This window comes from Mesoplodon mirus (genome assembly GCF_964341445.2).
Source record: "Mesoplodon mirus genome assembly, chromosome: 8".
NCBI classification, from domain to species: domain Eukaryota; kingdom Metazoa; phylum Chordata; class Mammalia; order Artiodactyla; family Ziphiidae; genus Mesoplodon; species Mesoplodon mirus.
In genome coordinates, this window is record NC_138984.1 from 47,203,892 (window position 1) to 47,227,013 (window position 23,122).

Genomic DNA, 23,122 nt, shown 5'->3' on the forward strand with positions numbered 1-23,122 from the left:
AAAGCTAAAAAAGTAAATAGATGGAGAAAAATATACCATCTTAACAAAAATAAAAAGAAAGCATGGGTAGCTATATTAATTTCAGACAAACAGACTAAAAAGCAAGGAAAGTTATCAAGGATAAAGAAGGGCATTATATACTGACAAAACGGTCCATTCTCCAAAGGAAATAACAATCCTTGGTATGTGTGCACCTACAACAGAGCATCAAACTATGTGAGATAAAAACTGATAGAACTGCCAAGAGAAATAGATAAATCCACTATCACAGTTGGAGACTTCATCACTGCTCTCTCAGAAATGGACAGATCCTGCAGTCAGAAAATCAGTAAGGTCATAAGCTGAACTCAACAACACCATGAATTAACTGGATATAACTTACATTTATAGACTACTTGTTCCAACAACAGCAGATTACAGTTTTCTCAAACTAACATGAAACATCTAGGCCATAAAACTTACCTTCATAGGTTTAAAATAATAGAAATCATACAATATCTACATGCATACCACAACTGAATTAAACTAGTAATCAAAAAGAAAAACAAATAACTGGAAAATTCTCAGATATGTAGAGATTAAACAACACATTTTCAAAAAAAATCTCAAGAAAAAACTAAAAATACTTTTAACTAGATGAAAATGAAAACACTACTTATAAAAATTTGTAGGATGCAGAGAAACCAGTGCTTAGAGAAAAAAATATAGTATTTTATCATAAAGCATTTATTAGAAAAGAAGAAATATCTAAAATAATAATCTAAGATTCCGGGCTTCTCTGGTGGCGCAGTGGTTGAGAATCTGCCTGCTAATACAGGGGACACAGGTTCGAGCTCTGCTCTGGGAGGATCCCACATGCCGCAGAGCAACTACGCCCGTGAGCCACAACTACTGAACCTGCGCGTCTGGAGCCTGTGCTCCGCAACAAGAGAGGCCATGACAGTGACAGGCCCGCGCACCGTGATGAAGAGTGGCCCCCTTTTGCCACAACTAGAGAAAGCCCTCGCACAGAAACGAAGACCCAACACAGCAAAAATAAATAAATTAATTAATAAACTCCTACCCCCAACATCTTCTTTAAAAAAAAAATAATAATAATAATAATATAAGATTCCACCTTAGGAAACTAGAAAAAAAGGAGCAAATTAAATCTGAAGTAAGCAAAAGAAAAGAAAGAATAAGAGAGTAGAAATAAATGATACTGAGAACAGGAAATCAGTAGAAAAGAATAAATGAAACCAAAAGCTGTTTCTTTGAAAAGATCAATAAAATCAATACGCTTCTAAGATTTTAAAAAAGGGAGAATACAAATTACTTATATGAGAAATGAAAGAAGGGAGATCATTAAAGATCACATTAAAAGGATAATAAAGGAATACTATGTCTACAAATTAGAAAAGCAACAGGAAATGGACCAATTCTTTGAAAGACACAATCTGACAAAACTCACATAATAAGAAGTAGATATCTGAATAGGCCTATATCTATTAAAGAAATTGAATCAGTAGTTATTAACAGTCCAAAACAGAAAGCACCAGGCCCAGATGGGTTCACTGGTGAATTATACCAACTATTAATAAAGAAATTATACCAATTCTCCATAATCTCTTTTAGAGGATATAAGCAGAAGGAATACTTCATAATTCATCCTGTGAAGCCAGCTTTACCCTAATACCAAAACCAGGCAAAGACCTTACTAGAAGAGAACTACATATCAATATCTTTCATGAATATAAACCCAAAAAACCTTCACAAAAATTAGCAAATAGATTCCAACAATGCATAAAAAGAATAATACACCAAAACCAGACATGATTATTCCAGGTATTCAAGGCTGATTCAAGATTTGAAAATTAATTAATGTAATCCATCATATTGATAAGCTAAAAAAAACACATGATCATATCAGAGATGCAGAAAAAGCATTTGACAAAATCTAATATCATAAAGATAAAAACACTCAGTAAACCAGGAATAGAGGGGAACTTCCTCATCTTATAAAGAATATCTATGAAAAAATCTAAGCCTAACATCATACTTAGTGATTAGAAACTCAAAGCTTTCCCATTAAGATAGGTACAAAACAATTATATCTCCCTCACCTCTCCTTTTCAACATTGTGCTGGAAGTTCTAGCTAATACAATGAGATAATAAAAAGAAACAAAAGGTATACAGATTGATTGAGAAAGAATAAATAAAACTGACTTTGTTCACAGCTGACATGATTCTCTGTAGGAAATCTAACAGAGTTGACAAAAAACTACCGTAACTAATAGGTAATTATAAAAATGTTGAAGAATAAAACGTTAATACACAAAAGTTAATTGCTTTACTATATACTAGCAATGAACAATGTTATTACATAACATGATCATGGGAGTGGCATCTCATCACCCTTGCCATATTCTATCGGTAGGACACAAGTCAGTTTTTGTTTGTTTCGGTATGTTCTGTGGTTGGTTTGGGGTTTACAGCATACATTTTAACTTACCATAGTTTACCATAGATTAATACTGCACCACTTCAGACGTGATATAAGAACTTTATAACAATACACTCCTATTCTTCTTCCCTGTCTACCTGTTATTTTTGTTATAAATTCTCTACATACATTATAAATTCCACAGTGTATTATAACTATTTTGATTTTATACAATATCTTTTAAAGGTATTTAAATAAATAGAAATAAATCATTTTATATTTACTACATATTTCCAATTTCCAGTGCTGTTCATTCTTTTGGTAGATTCAAATTTTTATCTTTATTCTGGCTCACGGACTTTAATATTTTAGGCCCACTGGTGATGAATTCTCTCTGCTTTCCAGTGATTCTTCTATTTCAGTAGTTTTCTCTCATGTATGTGTCTATCATGCCCAGCCAAAGACAAGTGGAATCCTCTGCAGATCGCCAATGTGCCACCTTCTCTTTTGCAAAAGCATACTTACACATCTTTCCCTGTGCAAATTTACCATTTACTCTGGAATGTTAACCCAAGATTTTAGCTGCTGAGTTGGACTGTGTGTACAGTGAAATGATACTGACAAATTGCTTTCTAAAGTGGTTATTTTGATTTATGCTCTAACAACAGTGTATGACAGTTACCATTTCCCTGATTCTTCACTAAACCCGGCTACATCCTCTCTCTCTTATCCTCTCTTTCAATCTCTCTCTCAATCAATCTCTCCCTCTCCCTCTCTCTCTCCCTCTCTCTCTCGTTCTCCCTCCAAACCTCCTTCACCTCTCTTCTCTAGTACCTTTTCCCACAAATTCTAGCCTCCTTGGCCTCCCCAAGCTCCAATTTCTGTCTCCGCAAACAGGAAAACTGCTGCTCTCTATTTGGGCTCCCCGTCTCTGTGTTAAGAACTGGAAACTCCCTAAAACCCATCAGCTGATGCAATCATAGGGCTCACCCAATTTGTCTTCTGACAGATTTCCTTAACAGATCTGGTAGTATTGGCTCACTGGTAATGGATTCTCTCAGCTTTAGTATGTCTGGGACCACTGACCTATGCTACCTATTGTCCAATGTCAGAAAAGCATCACCTCTACCCCCACACCACATATTTTGCCTAGTTTTCTAGCTGTTTATGGTGGGAGGGTAAATCTAGTCTATGTTATTCCATCATATCTTCAGTGTGGAACTTTCCTAATTTATTTCTTTTCTGCTGTTGGTTTTAGATTTTCTGATGCTTTTTTACTCATGGAAAATTAAAATCAAGTTAGTTTTGAAAGAGACAACATTCTCCTATAAATACATGCAAGCAACTGGTTTATCTCCACAAAATTGAATATATTTTGATGTGTTAAAGAAAATAGTGAGATGAACTAATAATTTCTTTAAACTTTCCTTAAACACAGGAAAAAGAAATACAGGAATAGTTTCCTTCAACAGATTAAAAGAAAAAGCAATATGCTATATTATTCTAAATATTTAAAATAACCTAGTTAATACAATCCAATCAATGATCTTTTTGCACCGAATTTGAATCAATGCAATTAATACATATAAAAGAAAGGGGTTTATAATATATGACACAGTGCATATTGCTGTAGTTAAGAACACAGCTACCCATGTGTGACCCTGGAAAAAATAAGTATCCTAATGAAACGGAGCAGGACCTTATGGTCCTTCCCTGCCATGTCCTCCGCCTTCCTTTTGTCTGTGGAAAAACTTTAGCCAAAGAGTAAGTTTAATCAGAGACGTGAAAAAATACAAAAGCAAAGGAAAACAGTCAAACAGGACAAAACAATAATAGCTTGGTTAGTGCAAAGCCAAGGACCTTTAGTCCCTTCTCAAGGGCTATAGATAATAGCCTGAGCCATATCCTGTGAGCTGTCTTAGAGATACTAAAACCCTCACCAGGCAGAAGTTAACTACACAATGGTCAGACTGTAGCCATGACATATGCTGCCACAATTCCGAGAACTGGCCTCAAAGACGTGGGAACAAACGGACCCTGGAACTGAAGATTAACTGTATTTAAAACAATCAAGATAACGCTGGTCAGACCACCACATGACCAATTTCAAGATGACTGTCAGAGCTGATCATGCTGTTTCTGCATGTAGCCTCCTCCCTCTGTCTATAAGCCCTTGCCCACTGATTGTCAGTGGCAGGGAGTCGGCCTTTGGACGGTAATCTGCCCTCCCCCGCCACCACTGCCCTGCTGGTTGCCAGCATCCAAAATAAAGCAAACTTTCCTTTCCACCAACTTGCCTCTCTATTGGCTTTTGAGCAGCGAGCAGCCAGACCCCACTTTCAGTTACACCAAGTCACAAGTAGTATATAAAAATAGTTATTTAGAGTAGTGCCTGGAAAGTAATATGTATTTGATAATGCTTATTTTCACTATTTCTAGTCAATGAATTATAACTGTCATTTCACCATTCTAGTATGAAATATAATGATAAAACAACATACCTTGCTCTATGACCATATACACATTGTTTCATATGGTTATTTACATTTAATGTAACCTGATATAATAATTCCTAACATCTTTAGAGAACTCTAAAAGTTTACAGGGTTTTTTCCAATGTAATCCTTCTAATATGATCCCCCAAATATGTAATCCTAGAACAGCCCAGTGAGATAGATGTTATTAAGCTCAAATTACAGGGAAAAGCATCAGGGCTCAGAGAGCCTATGTGATAGATCTAGATGTGCATCAGGCAGAGCAGGAACTAGAATCAGAGTCTTCTGATATTGTAACTTCTTGCCTTTGTAATATAGTTCACTTGATGTCACACCCTGTATTTTTTTAAAGGCAGTTTTAACAATACTTATAATATTTTATGTATATATATATATGTATTATATATAAATGCTAATAAGATATATGTAAACACATATGTATATATATGCATATATACATATATGCACTGTAATAATGAAAAGAATAGCATCCTGTTATATTACTAGTTTATAGTTAAAAATAGAAATATATATATTTTAAAGAATGAACATTCTCTAGCTGTGACTATATATACTAATAACACTCATAGAATAACAATATCATACAAGTTTCGTAGGAAGAGTATATAATAAATTTATAGTAATTCATGCTAATCATTACTATGATATTTTAAAAAATAAAAAGTTATTGATACAGAGGAAGTGTACCAATAAATTATTTATCCAAAAGATTTCTTGTTTCAAAATGAAAGTAATATTCTGGTACAATCACTACACTTAATTTTAATATAATTATCTTGAAGGTAAGCACAAGCCAACTGCATAGAGCTAATTCATAATAAAAAAAAATCCATGCTTGATTTTGTTGTTAACTTGCTCTAAATTTAGAGATGGTATTTATATCATATATATGATTTCAGTGAATAGATTTTCAAATTAAAATAATTCTATAATTGAGGCAAAGTTATTAAATATCATCATACAAAAGGATCAAAGCAACAAACACTAAATACAATTTGTCATGGTTTTTTAAGAAGGCTATTATGGAAAAATTATTGAAATAATGTTATCAATGTATTTCTATCCACATATCTGGGGGAATCACCAATTATCCAATACTTCACAGTTTGAGATCCAGGTACTCTAATTTTCAAGTAAATAAACTGTGTTAAATTTTTCACACAACATGGTGAATTTTAACTACCAGAACTACTGCAAGCATGTGTTTTAAAGCTTTGTTTCTATTTCTGTCTTTAAAGAATACATTATCAAAGTGAGCAGATGTTGTAGATGGAGTGGATAGGAAATTCAGTGAAGATACGTTGTGTACGGAGACTTCTCATATGTATTGCCTTTGATTTTAATGAGACAAAATGTAACATATTTACATAGAAGTTATTTTGACACATTATAGGTAAGTCTAAAAATTATGCCTTTTTTATTTGGTTAGTGACATATTACCTCTGAGTAACTATTAGCTATGAATATTGAATCCTGCTTTCCATTGTATTATTTAATATTTTTACTGAATTAAAGTGTACATACAATAAAATATACACATCTTTTGTGCTCAGTATGATGAGTTCAGGCAAATGCATATACTCCTCTAACCCACACTTCTTTCAAAATTGGCTATTTCCTATGTGCAGAAATTTCTCTCAGGCCACTTTCCCATCTGTCTCCACCCAACTCTTCACCAGAGGCAAACACTGGTCTAATTATGATCACCATAGATCAGGGGTCCCCAAACTCCGGGCCGCAGACTGGTACCAGTCCGCAGCCTGTTAGGAACCAGGCCGCACAGCAGGAGTTGAGTGGCAGGCGAGCGAGGGAAGGTTCGTCTGCCGCTCCCCATCGCTCACATTCCCACCTGAACCATTCCCGCGCCCCAATCCCCCAGTCGGTAGAAAAATTGTCTTCCACAAAACACTTTTCCCTGGTGCCAAAAAGGTTGAGGATGGCTGCCATAGATAACTTGACCTCTCTTAGAAACTCATAAATGCAATCATACAATATTTATTCTTTTATGTCTGTTTTTGGTTTATCTCAAAATAATGTTTTTGCTAATCATCCATGTTGTTATGTGCATCAGAATTTCTAAAATTTGTATTGCAGAGTCGTACTTAATTGTAAGAAGCTACCACAGTTTGTTAATCCATTCTCTTCTTGATGGACAATTGAAATGTTGTCAGGTTTTGCTTACTATAATTAAAGCTGCTATGAAAATTACTGCACAAGTCCTTTTGTGTATATATGTTTTCATTTTTCTTGTAAAATATTTAGGAGGGGAATTGCTGGGTCACAGGGTAAATATAACTTTATAAGAAACTGAAAACTGTTTTAAAAAGTTGTTGTAACATTTTATACTCCCACCAGTAATGTATGAGGGTTCTCCTTGCTCCATCTTTGCCAAAATCTTTAAATAACTGCTTTTCAATTGTAGCCATTCTGGAGATATGTAATAGAATTTCAAAGTGTTTTACATTTGCACTTCATTGTTGATTAATAACTTTGAGCATAATTTCATGTGATTCTTGGCTATCTGTATACCTTTCTTTGTGACATGTGTGTTCAGTTCTTTTGTATATTTTTCTTGGGATTTTTTTCTATTTCAGTTGTAACAATTCATTATATATTTTAGATACAGATTCATTGACATGTTTTAGATACCAATCTATGCCTTTACATTGTTATGGCTGTGTTCTGAAAAATAGAAGTTTTAATTTGATGAAGTCCAACTTATCAATTTTTATTAGCTTAGAGACTGTCCTTTCTCTCTAATTTTGACTGCTCCATGAAGATAGTCTCCTATATTTTCTTCCAAAATGTTTATAGGTTCAGGTTTAACATTTAGGCCATAATGCATCTCAAAATAAATTTTCATATATAGTGTGAGATAGGTTACAAGGTTTATTTCTTTTCTCACATATTTGCTTATTCAGCACTATCTCTCACTGAATTTTCACTGTTGATTTTTTTTCTGGTGTCTCTGTTGCATACATATTAAAAATATATAGGTGATTCTATTCTGGACTCTATTCTGCTCCATTGTTATATTTGTCTACCCTCACATCAATAATATGCTGTTTGTACTACTATACCTTCACAGTAAATCTTAAAACTAAATTGTACCATTCCTCTGGCTTTTTTCTTTTTCAAGATGGCTTTAGCTATTCTAGGACCTTTGCATTTTCACATAAATTTGGAATCACCCTGTCCACTCTAAAGTAGGTCTTGATGTGCTTGATTGAGATTGTATTGAATCTATTGATCAATTTGTGGAGAATGGACGAGTTAACAATATTGACTTTTCCAATTCAGTAACATAGTATATATCTCCATTTATTAAGATTCTTTTAAAGTTCTTTCAGCAATGTTTTCTAGTTTCAGTGAGATTTTACACATCTTATGTTACATCTTTCCTTTTATTATATTATACATTTAAATTTTTTTTCAATTATTTATTTTTATATATGGAAACATAATTGGTATCATTGAATTATATACTGAGACCTTGCTTATTTCAGTTATTAGTTTTAGTTGTTTTGTATTTATAGATTCCATAGACTTTCAGTAAACTCATGTTATCTGGGAATAAGGATGATAAAATTCTACTTTCTCCCTTCTATACTTTATGCTTTTTATTTTTCTTGCTTTATGTACTGTCAAAGACGGCTGTAAAATGTAACTAGATGTCGTAAGAGTGTACTGCTTCAGATAATGATCTTGAAAGAATAGTAAGCATTTGCAATATCCTTTCTCCATTTGTACACTGTTTATTCTTTGTTTTCTATTCTTTCCCTCCTCACTAGCTCCTAAGGACCCCAGACAGCCTTTTTCTAATTTCTTTTAATTTGTTTAAAACTACAGTGCAGGCTTCCCTGGTGGTGCAGTGGTTAAGAATACGCCTGCCAATGCAGGGGACACGGGTTCAAGCCCTGGTCCGGGAAGATCCCACATGACGTGGAGCAACTAAGCCCATGTGCCACAACTACTGAGCCTGTGCTCTAGCGCCCGCGAGCCACAACTACTGAGCCCACGTGCCACAACTACTGAGGCCTGCGCACCTTAGAGTCCATGCTCCACAGCAAGAGAAGCCACTGCAATGAGAAGCCCACGCAACACAGCAAGGAGTAGCCCCCACTCGCCACAACTAGAGAAAGCCTGCACACAGCAATGAAGACCCAATGCAGCCAAAAATAAATAAATAAAATAAATAAATTTATTAAAAAGAAAAAAACTACAGTGCAAAAAACAACAACAACAACAAAAAACTATAGTACATCTAATTATCTCATACATAACCAGACTGACTCTTCAAATTAATGGTAATTGATTCATCTATGTATTCATCTATCTAGAAATAAATCTTACTTTAGCTTAATGACATTTTTTAATGAAATACAAAATATTGAGTAAGGGATGGTACCACAATGATGCATGTAACTGACCTTGTAACTGACCTAAGTAAGAAATACACTTTATACTGGATAGTTAGTAATAGAATTTGAGAATGGTAATGATGACTCCAAGGTTATTATCCCTGTTCTAGTATTCTTTGCAGAGACTTGCTTCTAGTAGAAAAGAGATAACTTTGGCTACCAACAAAAAAATAAGTAAAAATATGAAGCATCCATGAAAAAACTGTCAAAAAATTAACTTTTCTTTTGGGCACCTTGATCCATGAGCTCTCTTACACACTTTTTCTTTTAACTCAGAGCATTTCAAAAACCTAGGCTTCTGCTTGGAAATATGAAAGAAAAAATTCCCCATACTTTTTTATAGGTTAAGTTGGAAACATTGAAAAAGTTAGATACTTTAAGGAAAATCTGTACATGAAATTGTAATAAGCATTATGCTTATGCCATAAACTTAGATGGGCAAAAAATGTCACACTACTTTATTTCCTTTAAGCCAACTAATTCTAACCATAAGACTCCACTCTGCTTTTGTCTACTGGGATTCCTTAACCAATTATGGCCACTATTGTGAAAAAGTCCTTGGAGTTTGCATCTCAACAAAAGTCACAGTTGTCCATTCAGTGTTGGTTCATCTCTTTATTATCTATTGCCTATGAAATGCCCATTAGCCAAGTTTTCATCACTCTTTGAGGACCAGGTGTCCAGTTGTTTCTGCTTCCAATTTGGGCACAGAGATCTTTGCTGAGGCCAAGAATTCAGAGGCCAGATATTGAGCATCTCTGAGCACATCAGTCATCATTTTCCTTTTTCTAGTTAATATTAGGGTAAAACTGTGTGATATTTCAAAGCCTCAATTGTGTACACAATTTACTGTTATCCAAATTCTTTCAAGAGCGTGATACAATTTATAAAACTCTATGCGTAACTGAATACTACTTTTTGTAATGAAAGTAAAATTGTATATTTAAGTATTAGGTTAAAAAGCTGACAAAAATAGGTAGCATATATGTGTGAAAAAATGAATAGAAACCATATTTTAAATATTTATATTTAACGTGCATATAGCACAAAACTAACAATACAAAGATAAAAGGTAGCAAATTAACAGATAACTATTTGTTACTAAAAATATACACCCATAAAAAATAAATAATCTTAAAATACTAAGTCATGCAGGTAAAATATATAAGTACTTATAACAGTCCATTACATGTACAAGAATAACAGCTGTAGTGGTCTTAACATTTTCACATTATACTTACAGTTGTGGGTTAGGTCTCTAGCAGATGAGCTATGAATAAATGTAAATGACTACCAACAGCCTTTGTAATTGGCAACAATCATTTCTTTGAAAAATATATAGGGGACATCAAAACATAGAAAGGACATAATTCAAAAGCTAATATATGGGTGATATTACACCCTGTATGCTGAACAAATTTGTCATTTCACAGTCACTTTTTCAGTCTTATCGCTTCACCCCCATTCTCATTCTTCTATCTTGGGGCCCTGGCCTCAGAGCCTTGGCAGTTATGTCTACTACTCATGAAATGATCCGTGTAGGTGGGTTTACCTGGTTTCCAATTCCCTCCATCAGCCGTGCATAGACCTTTAGCTTTCCTTTTCAAACATATTTTATAGTATGTAATTTAGACATGTTATTTGGGAATGATGAATTGTGAGAGTTAACAGAAGTGCAAAACGCCCTACTCTAGGAGCCATATCGTGGATGGAACAAAAAGAGCTTTGTCCCAAGTCTTTGCTATTTAAAGATAAACATTCTACTCACTTAACTTTCCTGGTTCCTAAAAATATTTTATTCCACCACTGTAAACATCTAACAGGAGAGCTTGCTCAATAACTCCTAAATGGTCTTTTTTGCCATTACTTCCCTTCCTCTGATAAAAGACGCTTGGCCATGAAGACCCTTGCTGGAACACTGGAGTCCAACTCACAAACTTTTTCATACTAGAGCTGGTAATAAATGTCCCTTTCTTCTCTGACAAGGGAGTTTTCTGGATGTTAGTATAAAGTTGTCTATGGCCATGTCTCCAACGAAGATGTCAACATGTAGAGGGGAGCAACAATAAAAGAACAGGTCCTAACAGTGAATACAAGCTTATTTCCATTGCTACTGTCATCCATGACTTTCTTTATTTCCCTATTATTATTATGCAAGTAATATATTTCATTTTTATTGAAAGAGACAGAGTTCAGTTTCTGGTAAGTTACAAACAAAAAGCACCATTTATTTTTATTCCAATAGTTTGTTTATTTTTGTATATTTGTAAATAAAAATTACATATATTTCAGTGAAATAATTCAGTATCTCTCCTGTTCTGGCTCTTATTTAATCTTAAGAATAATGATCTATTCCTTTATCTAACACTTTCTTTAACATTCTCCTAGGGAAAAAGGAAGAGAAAGAGTGTGTGTATATCCAGGAATGCTGAAAGAAACCTTAGAAAACATCCTATTCAGCATTTTTGTTTTACAGAAGAAATCTGCTATAGACTGAATTTCTGTGTCCCACCCACCCCCAAATTTACGCATTGAAATTGTGCTCTTTGGGAGATGATTAGATCATGAGGGTGAAACCTTCATGGAAGGGATTAGAGCTCTTATAAAAGAGATCCCACAAAACTCCCTAATCCCTTCCACCACGTAAGGATACAAGAAGAAGTCTGTGACCTGGAAGAGGGCCCTCATCCAATCACACTAGCACCCTGATTTCAGACTTCAGCCTCCAGAACTGTGAGCTAAATTTTGGTATTTACAAGTCATCCAGTCCATGGTGTTTTGTTATAGCAGCCCAAATAAACTAAGACAAAGTCGTGGAAAGATTCAAAGACAAAAATTGTTAATATTCATTTACAATGTAGTACTGAATAAAATTTGTTTTTGTGCATTAAATTTCTTTTAATCTCATTTACTCTTCTAGCTTTATTTTGTCTTAATCCTTATTTTTTGAGGGGAGTTGGTGATGGTTGCTAACAATTGAAATGGAGACATTTATATATTCTTTAAGAGAGACACTCCCTTTTCCCTTATGACTTTATGATATTGAAAGCTAACTTTTACTGAGCTCCATTGTAATGGCTTTTAATGATGTTGTTGTTGTTGTTTTCCATTTATCCCTTGCCACAACTCAATTATATAGGTACTGATAAATGGAATGTGTATCAGACTATTAAATATTTTAGTGACTGGTGAGAACTATTCTAGGAGATAGTAGGTTATACTGATGTTTTACTCCTAGGGTTAATGAGACTTGGAAGAAATCTATTAAAATCTCTAACCTGAGAGTAGTCAGTACACTCAGTCACACACTCTTTAGACTAATTTACAAAGCACTCGCTTGAATGATTTTTGACCTTTAGCCCTTGTTATTAAGATGGAGAGGTAAGTGGAAGAAAATTATAAGTTAGATCACTGAAGGCAAATTTTAGTTCTAGACCAGACCAAAAAATAGAATCCTTTCTCTCTAAAAAGAAAAAGGAAACAAAAAATAATACTAGCTATGGTATAGTTATTCCTTACTTGAAGTTTTAATTAGTTCTCTGTTTCCTCTCTAAGTTGACTTTCATAAGAAAAAATTCAGATTATTTAACGCAAATGATTCTAACTAAAAATTTTGACATAAGTAAAATACAAATTACCTAATATAGTTTTCTATTAGAAGCTCTGTCCATCAAGGACATTTTTATAATGCAATTAAAAATGAAGTGAACTTATAGAAGAGCAAAGAATTGAGCACCAGGTCTTTTCTATCGAGTTTCACAGTCTTGTTTCCAGCTTATGAAAGATGGGGTTAAATTGCCAAGCTACTCCCAATTACTTAAATCTGTTGTACCTTATTTCTTTTGCCCTCAAGGTAAAAAAATATCCCTGATATGGCATAAGCATGGTCTATGGCATGAGGAAGGTTGTGTTTTACAAAAACAGACTTTTAGGCAAAGGTTTGTGTCCAGAATGTTTATCAGGGATTAACTTGCACAGTGGAAAGGGAGTAAGCAGAATTGTCCAGAGGGAGAAGTAGAGCTGTAATGCAGGTCCAAAAGTCTCATTTGACCCCACTGGGGAGATGTGAAGCTGAAATGGACTGCAAGAACTGTCTGGTGTCAGTATCAATCAGTAATTGGATCTCGGCCACCTCAGGAAGGACTTGACCTGGTGTGCATTGCTCCACACCATTTATTATACAGATGGTGTTTTTCCAACTGACTTGAAATGTCACTTTATAAATATACAAGGTTATATATTTGTCTATCCATTAATGGTGCTCAAACTCTTATTTGCTTTCTCTATTTTATGGTATTGGTTAAACTCTAGTAAAATGCTGAAAAGCTGTGGCAGAAGACATCCTTACCTATTTCTTTATCATAATAGGAATGTTTCTAATATTTCAACTTTAAGTAGGATATTTGTGGTAGGTTTCTGGTAGGCACGATTTATGAAGTTAAAACATTCCTGTTCTATTTTTAATATGTTAATAATTTATCATAAATGTATGTTAAATGTTAACAAATGCTTTTTGGATATTTATCTAGTTGGTTACATGCTTTTCTACTTTCATCTCTTAATGTAGATGGTTTTCTAATGATGAGGCTCTGTGGCTAATGGAATTAATTAGCATTGATCTTTTAATACTCCATACATCTACACTCTTTCCATTGCTTTATTACAGGAGAAATGTATTTCCACACATCTTGACTTTGGGCTGGGCATGTGACTAGTTCTGATCAACAGCAGGTGCGTGGAAGTCACTGTACCTCTCAGGAGCCTGAACCTTAAGATGTGTTGTTTTCACTTGTCCTCATGTGCTTCTATTTATGCTTCTGCTGTGAGAAGAAAAAGTCTGGCTAACTGGATGGGCCAAGGAAAATAAGGATGTGATATATAAGGAGAGATATTAAATCACATATGATTTTTGTTTTTATATTCAGAAATGATATTAGTCTACATTGCTCTTGTTCTGTGCTTGTTGGTTTGGTATCAAGGAATTATAACCTTCTAAAATAATATATCATGCAAAATTGTGTATGTCTATGACAGTTTATATAATATTATCAATCATTGTGTTTTATCAACCAACTGTGTAATTTTTATCAGTTATCTTTATCTTTTTATTATCTTCCTTCTAGTCTTTTTTAGGTTGTTCTTAAATTTTCATTATTAAGTTCAAGCTTTTTGAATTTAAGAATATATACTGTTCTACAGACACAAAGATCCTCAAAAAAATACTAGCAAACAGAATCCAACAGCACATTAAAAGAATCATACACCATGATCAAGTGGGGTTTATCCCAGAAATGCAAGGATTCTTCAATATTTGCAAATCAATCAATGTGATAAACCGTATTAACAAATTGAAGGAGAAAAACCATATGATCATCTCAATAGATGCAGAAAAAGCTTTGACAAAATTCAACACCGATTTATGATAAAAGCCCTCCAGAAAGTAGGCATAGAGGGACCTTACCTTAACATAATAAAGGCCATATATGACAAACCCACAGCCAACATTGTTCTCAATGTTGAAAAATTGAAACACTTTCCACTAAGATCAAGAACAAGACAAGGTGGTCCACTCTCACCACTATTATTCAACATAATTTTGGAAGTTTTAGCTACAGCAATAAGAGAAGAAAAAGAAATAAAAGGAATCCAAATCAGAAAGGAAGAATTAAAGGTGTCACTGTTTACAGATGACATGATACTATACATAGAGAATCCTATACATGCTACCAGAAAACTACTAGAGCTAATCAACAAATTTGGTAAAGTAGCAGGATAAAAAATTAATGCACAGAAATCTGTTGCATTCCTATACACCAATGATGAAAAATCTGAAAGAGAAATTAAGGAAACACTCCCATTTACCACTGCAACAAAAAGAATAAAATACCTAGGAATAAACCTATCTAAGGAGACAAAAGACCTGTACGCAGAAAACTCTAAGACACGGATGAAAGAAATTAAAGATGATACAAACAGATTGAAATATATACCGTTTTCTTGGATTGGAAGAATCAACATTATGAAAATGACTATACTACCCAAAGCAATCTACAGATTCAATGCAATCCCTATCAAACTACCAATGGCATTTTTCACAGAACTAGAACAACAACAACAACAAAATCACAATTTGTATGGAAACACAAAAGACCCCGAATAGCCAAAGCAATCTTGAGAAGGAAAAATGGAGATAGAGGAATCAGGCTCCCTGACTTTAGACTATACTACAAAGCTACAGTAATCAAGAGAGAATGGTACTGGCAAAAAACAGAAATATAGATCAATGGAAGAGGACAGAAAGCCCAGAGATAACCCATGCACATATGGTCACCTTATCTTTGATAAAGGAGGCAAGAATATACAATGGACAAAAGACAGCCTCTTCAATAAGTGGTGCTGGGAAAACTGGAAAGCTACATGTAAAAGAATGAAATTAGAATACTCCCTAACACCATATACAAAAATAAACTCAAAATGGATTCAAGACCTAAATGTAAGGCCAGACACTATCAAACTCTTAGAGGAAAACATAAGCAGAACACTCCGTGACATAACACACAGTAAGATCCTTTTTGACCCATCTCCTAGAGAAAGGGAAATAAAAACAAAAATAAATAAATGGGACTTAATGAAACTTAACAGCTTTTGCACAGGAAAGGAAACCATAAACAAGACAAAAAGACAACCCTCAGAATGGGAGTATATATTTACAAATGAATCAACAGACAAAGGATTAATCTCCAAAATTTACAAGTAGCTCATGCAGCTCAATATCAAAATAACAAACAACCTAATCCAAAACTGAGAAGATGTAAACACACATTTCTCCAAAGAAGATATACAGATTGCCAACAAATACATAAAAGAATGCTCAACATCACTAATCATTAGAGAAATGCAAATCAAAACTACAATGAGGCATCACCTCACACCAGTCAGAATGGCCATCATCAAAAAATCTACAAACAATAAATGCTGGAGAGGGTGTGGAGAAAAGGGTACCCTCTTGCACTGTTGGTGGGAATGTAAATTGATACAGCCACTATGGAGAACAGTATGGAGGATCCTTAAAAAACTAAGAATAGAACTACCATATGACCCAGCAATCCCACTACTGGGCATATACCCTGAGAAAACCATCATTCAAAAAGAGCCATGTACCACAATGTTCATTGCAGCTCTATGTACAATAGCTAGGACATGGAAGCAACCTAAGTGTCCATCGACAGATGAATGGATAAAGAAGATGTGGCACATATATACAATGGGATATTAATCAGCCATAAAAAGAAACGAAATTGAGTTACTTGTAGTGACGTGGATGGACCTAGACTCTGTCATATACAGTAAAGTAGTTCACAAAAAGAAAAACAAATACCGTATGCTAACACATATATATGGAATCTAAAAAAGCAAAAACAAAAATGGTTCTGAAGAACCTAGGGGCAGGACAGGAATAAAGACGCAGACATAGAGAATAGACTTAAGGACGCAGGGAGGGGGAAGGGTACGAAGTGAGAGACTAGCAAGGACTTATATATACTACCAAATGTAAAATAGATAGCTAGTGGGAAGTAGCTGCATAGCACAGGGAGATCAGCTCAGTGCTTTGTGATCACCTAGAGGAGTGGGGTAGGGACGGTGGGAGGGAGAAGCAAGTGGGAGGAGATATGGGGATATATTTATATGCATAGCTGACTCACTTTGTTATAAAGCAGAACCTAACACACGATTGTAAAGCAATCATGCTCCAAAAAAGATGTCAAAAAATATATATATATATATATATACTGTTCTCTAAGAACTGCATTGGGCCAGTGTATACATTTTGTTATTCAATACACTGCAATTAAATCTTAAATAGTTTATTATTTCTAATTTTTCCTCTTTAACTGAAGATGTATGTCGAAATATATTCTTTAATTCCCAAAGGAAAATAAACTCTGTATACTTACTTCATTTCTTTTTATTGTTGCTTGCCAGCAAATACATAATATTAAATATTTTTAATTTATTGAAATTCATTTTGCTAAATTCTACGTTAAATCTTATATTTCAAATATATTTGAAAATAATATTGATATCATGTATTCTGTTTCCTAGACTCATAATTCCATATGTTAGACATGTGTTTGTATCTCTATACACCCTCATAAATGCATTAAAGAAGATTTTAAATTATGACATTGATATTATCTATATTTCTCCACTAATTTTCCTATCACTAAAATTAGATTCAGGGGCAGATAGTATAAATACCTATATATTTTCAATATATAGGATTTATTATTAGTAATACATGATTAATTATATGATAAAATGTAAGTATGAAGAATTTGAGTAGTTTATGGATGGACTTTGATCCTTAATAACAAGTATTTAACATTTTTAGCAAATATAATAAGTAAAGATAAAATTACATAGTGATCCTCCATAAATTGAATATATAATTTAATTGCATTAAGGAGAAGAGTTACAGATGGTGGAAGGTGTAACTTGACTCTTTTTTTGCACATCTGTTTATATTTCTTTTCAAGTTTAGTCCATGATAGCCTGAGTATGATGGGCACTGATTAATTCATGTGTCCTTGTAACTAGAAAGATGGATATTATGGAAGAAAATAAATAATTCTCTGAGTGCTGTCACATTCAGATGAAATAATTAATTCAAACAATTTCAAAACTCTTCACTTCTCCAAAATTTACAAGCAGCTCATGCAGCTCAATAACGAAGAAACAAACAACCCAATCCAAAAATGGGCAGAAGACCTAAATAGACATTTCTCCAAAGAAGATATACAGAGTGCCAACAAACACATGAAAGAATGCTCAACATCATTAATTAGAGAAATGCAAATCAAAACTACAATGAGATATCATCTCACACCAGTCAGAATGGCCATCATCAAAAAATCTACAAACAATAAATGCTGGAGAGGGTATGGAGAAAAGGGAACACTCTTGCACTGCTGGTGGGAATGTGAATTGGTACAGCCACTATGGAGAACAGTATGAAGGTTCCTTAAAAAACTACAAATAGAACTACCATATGACCCAGCAATCCCACTACTGGGCATATACCCTGAGAAAACCATAATTCAAAAAGAGTCATGTACCAAAATGTTCATTGCAGCTCTATTTACAATAGCCAGGAGATGGAGACAACCTAAATGTCCATCATTGGATGAATGGATAAAGAAGATGTGGCACATATATACAATGGAATATTACTCAGCCATAAAAAGAAACGAAATTTAGTTATTTGTAGTGAGGTGGATGGACCTAGAGTCTGTCATACAGAGTGAAGTAAGTCAGAAAGAGAAAGACAAATACCGTATGCTAACACATATATATGGGATCTAAGAAAAAAAAATGTCATGAAGAACCTAGGGGTAAAACGGGAATAAAGACACAGACCTACTTGAGAATGGACTTGAGGATATGGGGAGGGGGAAGGGTAAGCTGTGACAAAGTGAGAAAGTGGCATGGACATATATACACTACCAAACGTAAAATAGATAGCTAATGGGAAGCAGCCGCATAACACAGGGAGATCAGCTCGGTGCTTTGTGACCACCTAGAGGGGTGGGATAGGGAGGGTGGGAGGGAGGGAGACGCAAGAGGGAGGAGATATGGGAACATATGTATATGTATAACTGATTCACTTTGTTATACAGCAGAAACTAACACACCATTGTAAAGCAATTATACTCCAATAAAGATGTAAAAAAAAGATGTAAAAAAAAAAAAAAAAAAACTCTTCACTTCTGAGTCCTTGTTCCTCAAACATGGGACCTTGACACCGTCAAATACAGTCCTAAATAGAGGAGACAAATACTTTCATCCTCCAAATTGTACTTTTCACATCAGTATTGAATTACTGGGCTTTAGTTTATGTTAGTCTCTTTAATGCATAGCTTGTGTGAAGCATTTAATCATTGTTTAATAAACTGACCAAAAAATTTAAGAAACAGACCTCACAGAGCTGCCAGTCACTTGATCACTCTTGGCCTCCCTCTAATCCCACTACAACTGCAGATTTACCTACGTTTAGTAGCACAATTCCAATTTATGGAACACGCCACACAGAAAAAAAAAGTTATAGATCTGTTGAGGACCAAAGAAATATGATTGGCAGTAACTGATGTCCACTAGCCATTTACTGTCAGTAAAGTGTGATATGTACAAGAAATGCATTCCATTCTTGATTAGTTCTGTTAATTGGGGTCAAAAATAGCATAATCTGTTTGAATCTAAAAATTAATTCTTAATATTTCATTATGCAAATAACATTCTTTCCCAATCTAACCTCTAAATGAAGACTCTAGGAAGTTTTACTTTTTTTATGTGTAACAATTTGAAATGCACTTCATATTTCTGCCCCTGTCAACCTTTTGGTGGAAGCCTCAAATCAGTTATATGACCATGAGCAATTGGGTGGCCAGAAAAAAAGTCTTTATACTTCCTCTAATACCTCATGGGGATGAACAAAGAAAAGATAAACAAGTGGTACCTCTCTCAGGTGAATTTTGTAACCAGACATAATTTGACTAACCTGCTCCATTCAGTATCTCGCTGCTTCTCACAGAGGGCACTATATGGCAGTAGGTTTACCAAGGAGTCTCTTTGATCTTCTGCTGTACCTCGTAAGTATTCCATGTGGAGGATGGAGATGATAGCAACTAAGGGGGACAGAGGTAGAGAGAATGTGTACACTTGTGAGTAAAATACTGTGGAGGAGAAAGATAACCTGTTTAATGATTGCTTGTCCATCATCATACCAGCAAATTCCCTATAATTTCAGGGAAAGATAAGCTCCAGCAGGAAATCATTCTCCCTACATATAAGACTTACATAGCTCTAAAGATTTTCCCATTGGCCAACCTCAAAGCCATTTTTAAAAAATATATCCACAAAGTTCATTCTTGCTTTGGGCCTTTTTATCTGTTGTCTCTCCTTCTGGGATATTCCTATTCTCCTGATCTTCACTTTCCTGTTTCCTTTTCAATATTCAGGTTTTGAACTAAATATCTGCCACCTGGAAAGGCACAATATTATTTAATGCAGCACCTTAATAGACCATTAAATCTGTAATACAATACTCCATAGTCTTATCAAAAAGGTAACTGTCTTAACAGCAGTCATCACAAAATGAAGTTACCTCATCTAATTGTTCATTTTCTGTCTCTCTATACTGACATGTAAGGACTTGTCCACTGTGAAACCCTTCTTCCTAGAACAGTGTCTGGTACCAAATTGATGCTATTAAATGTTCACTGAATAAATTAAAGGAACACAGAATAGGTAACTTGCTGAGGTAGAGGGATCACTGCCAGGAAAATAAGGCCGAAATCTTTCTGGGCATGACCGCACATTGCTGACTGGTGGCAGAAAAATCAGAAATACCATTACCCATTGGCTAAAAATCAATAAAATGAATTCTACAGATATAAGAGATCACATCAGAGAATCAGACTTGATATTATATAAGTATATTTTTAGTTTTTAAAATAAACATGATAAATGATTTCAGCCATGTTTGTATTTTATAATTTTGAATATTTTTCAGAATCAAGTGAAAAATTTAGTATACTTTATTAGTAATTAACTGTATTAATTTATTTATCTGAAAAGATATCCTTCATAGATTATAGCCTCTTATTTTTAGTTGCACATATGGTATTTCTCTGATTTCCTATTCACGAGAAATTGTACATTTTACTTTGTCATGTGGTGGTAATTTTATTTGGAATTAATAAGTATTAACAAATACTTATATAACAAATATAAAGACAATTTAGTCTTAAAATACAATTTAAATAGTACTGGAAATATCAAGACATACATTAGCAGCTGTGAATAAAAAGTGGTTTTAAATGTGAAGAGATGGTCATGTGGAGTAGATTACTGATAGAACCCGTAACATTGCAGCATTCACTTAATTTTTCTAACTTGTCAGACTATTAGCGCTTTAGATACCTAGCAATATGTATTGCTTCTCAAACCCAAACCTGAATTGCAAATATCATTAATATATCATTCCATTGTTACCACCACCATTATCAAAATCACCCATACTTGGCCATTTAAAAGATTTTGAAGAAAAAAAAAAAACAGGAGGATGTTTATCTTGTTATAACATACAATATGTATCTCTAGCTTGATCTCCATTTACCATTAATTTCATTTGACCTGCCCGACAACCAGTTTCCTTATCAACTAATATTGAAATATTGATTATTCTTACTGATGGGTCACTGAACATGGAATACTCTCTTCTCTGGAAATTCCTCTCTTTTCCAAATTTTGTTTTTATTTCCTTTAATATCTCATTCAAGTAGCCAATGCCTCAATAAGGTGTCTTTATTACTTATAGTACATAGGCTTTCTGATTTTGAAATTCTCAGTGTCTGTAAATTTTATATCTATTATTATCTTTTGTTTTTTATTTTTCCTTATTGGTATTTATTCAGGTCCAGTGCAGTGATATGCTCATTTATTAAGAAGAACATATAAAATAAATGAAAATGGAATTGATATTTAATCAAAAGAGAAAGAAGCAGGTAAATCAAAACTAAAGACAATTTCCAAATAATATTGTCTGTGAGTTTATGTGTCTGTACACACATAATACAGTTTCATTAGGTATCTAGGAACATTCTTGGATTAACATATCTTCTCAGAGATGTTGAATATGTTTTCCACATCTAACCCTTGCAGAGATGGCAAGAAAGGTGTTAACACATAGATTTGACCTGAAATCTTTCAGCTTTGTTCAGTTGTGGACTCCAGATTAAGACCTAGAAGAACTATTGGCCACACGGAACATTTTCAACTATAGATTATGGCATGTGCTTGCATGCCAAGATTATAGCAGGACTGCATGGTAGGGAATCACACACTGCCAGTGGATTTATTTCATTTCCCTTAGTTGATTCTTCCAGTATATAAGACCTAGCTCTTATATACTTACATATATGGTGTCAAAATTATTTTTTCATAAAAATCCTGTTGTATCAGTACTAAAATTCCAATAGAAAGCAGAATAATCATCACTGTGTTGAAATATCATTCAGAATTTACCTCCCAAATAGTCTATGCTGCATAACCAAAATAGGTAATTTTTCTTCATGGGTTCTTATTTCAAGGTCTGTGATAATTCTCTATAATTTGTCACTAAATCTTTCTCAGTTCCTTCAGATTTTTTTAAGAACTTTAGTCTATTGTTTAAACATATTACTAATATAGAGAAAAGTCAGTGAAGCTCAATATAATTTACAAATAGTATAATCTTCTTTTAAAAATTGTTCCCCCCGGGCTTCCCTGGTGGTGCAGTGGTTGAGAGTCCGCCTGCCGGTGCAGGGGACACGGGTTCGTGCCCCGGTCCGGGAGGATGCCACATGCCGTGGAGCGGCTGGGCCCATGAGCCATGGCCGCTAAGCCTGCACGTCCGGAGCCTATGCTCCACAATGGGAGAGGCCACAACAGTGGGAGGACCACGTACAGCAAAAAAAAAAAAAAAAAAAAAAAAAATTGTTCCCCCCAAAGATTTTAAGTCCTTTTTTATTTTCACTTATAGTATTATCTTATTCATCTTAAAATTTGCAGCTAATTTAATTTTTTGAGGAAGTTCTTTCAAATTTTACATTAGCACTCTATCCAAAAATGCCTCAAAAGAAAATAATAGTTTCTATTGAAGGTGATCTACCTCTTTGATGCAAGTTGATTTATAATCTTTGTTCAGTTTTTGTTGTTGTTTATA

At 34.2% G+C, this 23,122-nt stretch overlaps 1 long non-coding RNA gene across 1 annotated transcript in view; it reads right to left on the reverse strand.

The window, feature by feature from the left end:
• The window catches only part of LOC309809915, a 417,454-nt gene that overhangs the window by 302,034 nt on the left and 92,298 nt on the right, over positions 1-23,122 (reverse strand). Inside the window, exon 3 of the long non-coding RNA XR_014294918.1 lies at positions 19,916-20,042. This is a non-coding gene — a long non-coding RNA (uncharacterized lncRNA). The remainder of the gene's footprint in view (positions 1-19,915; positions 20,043-23,122) is intronic.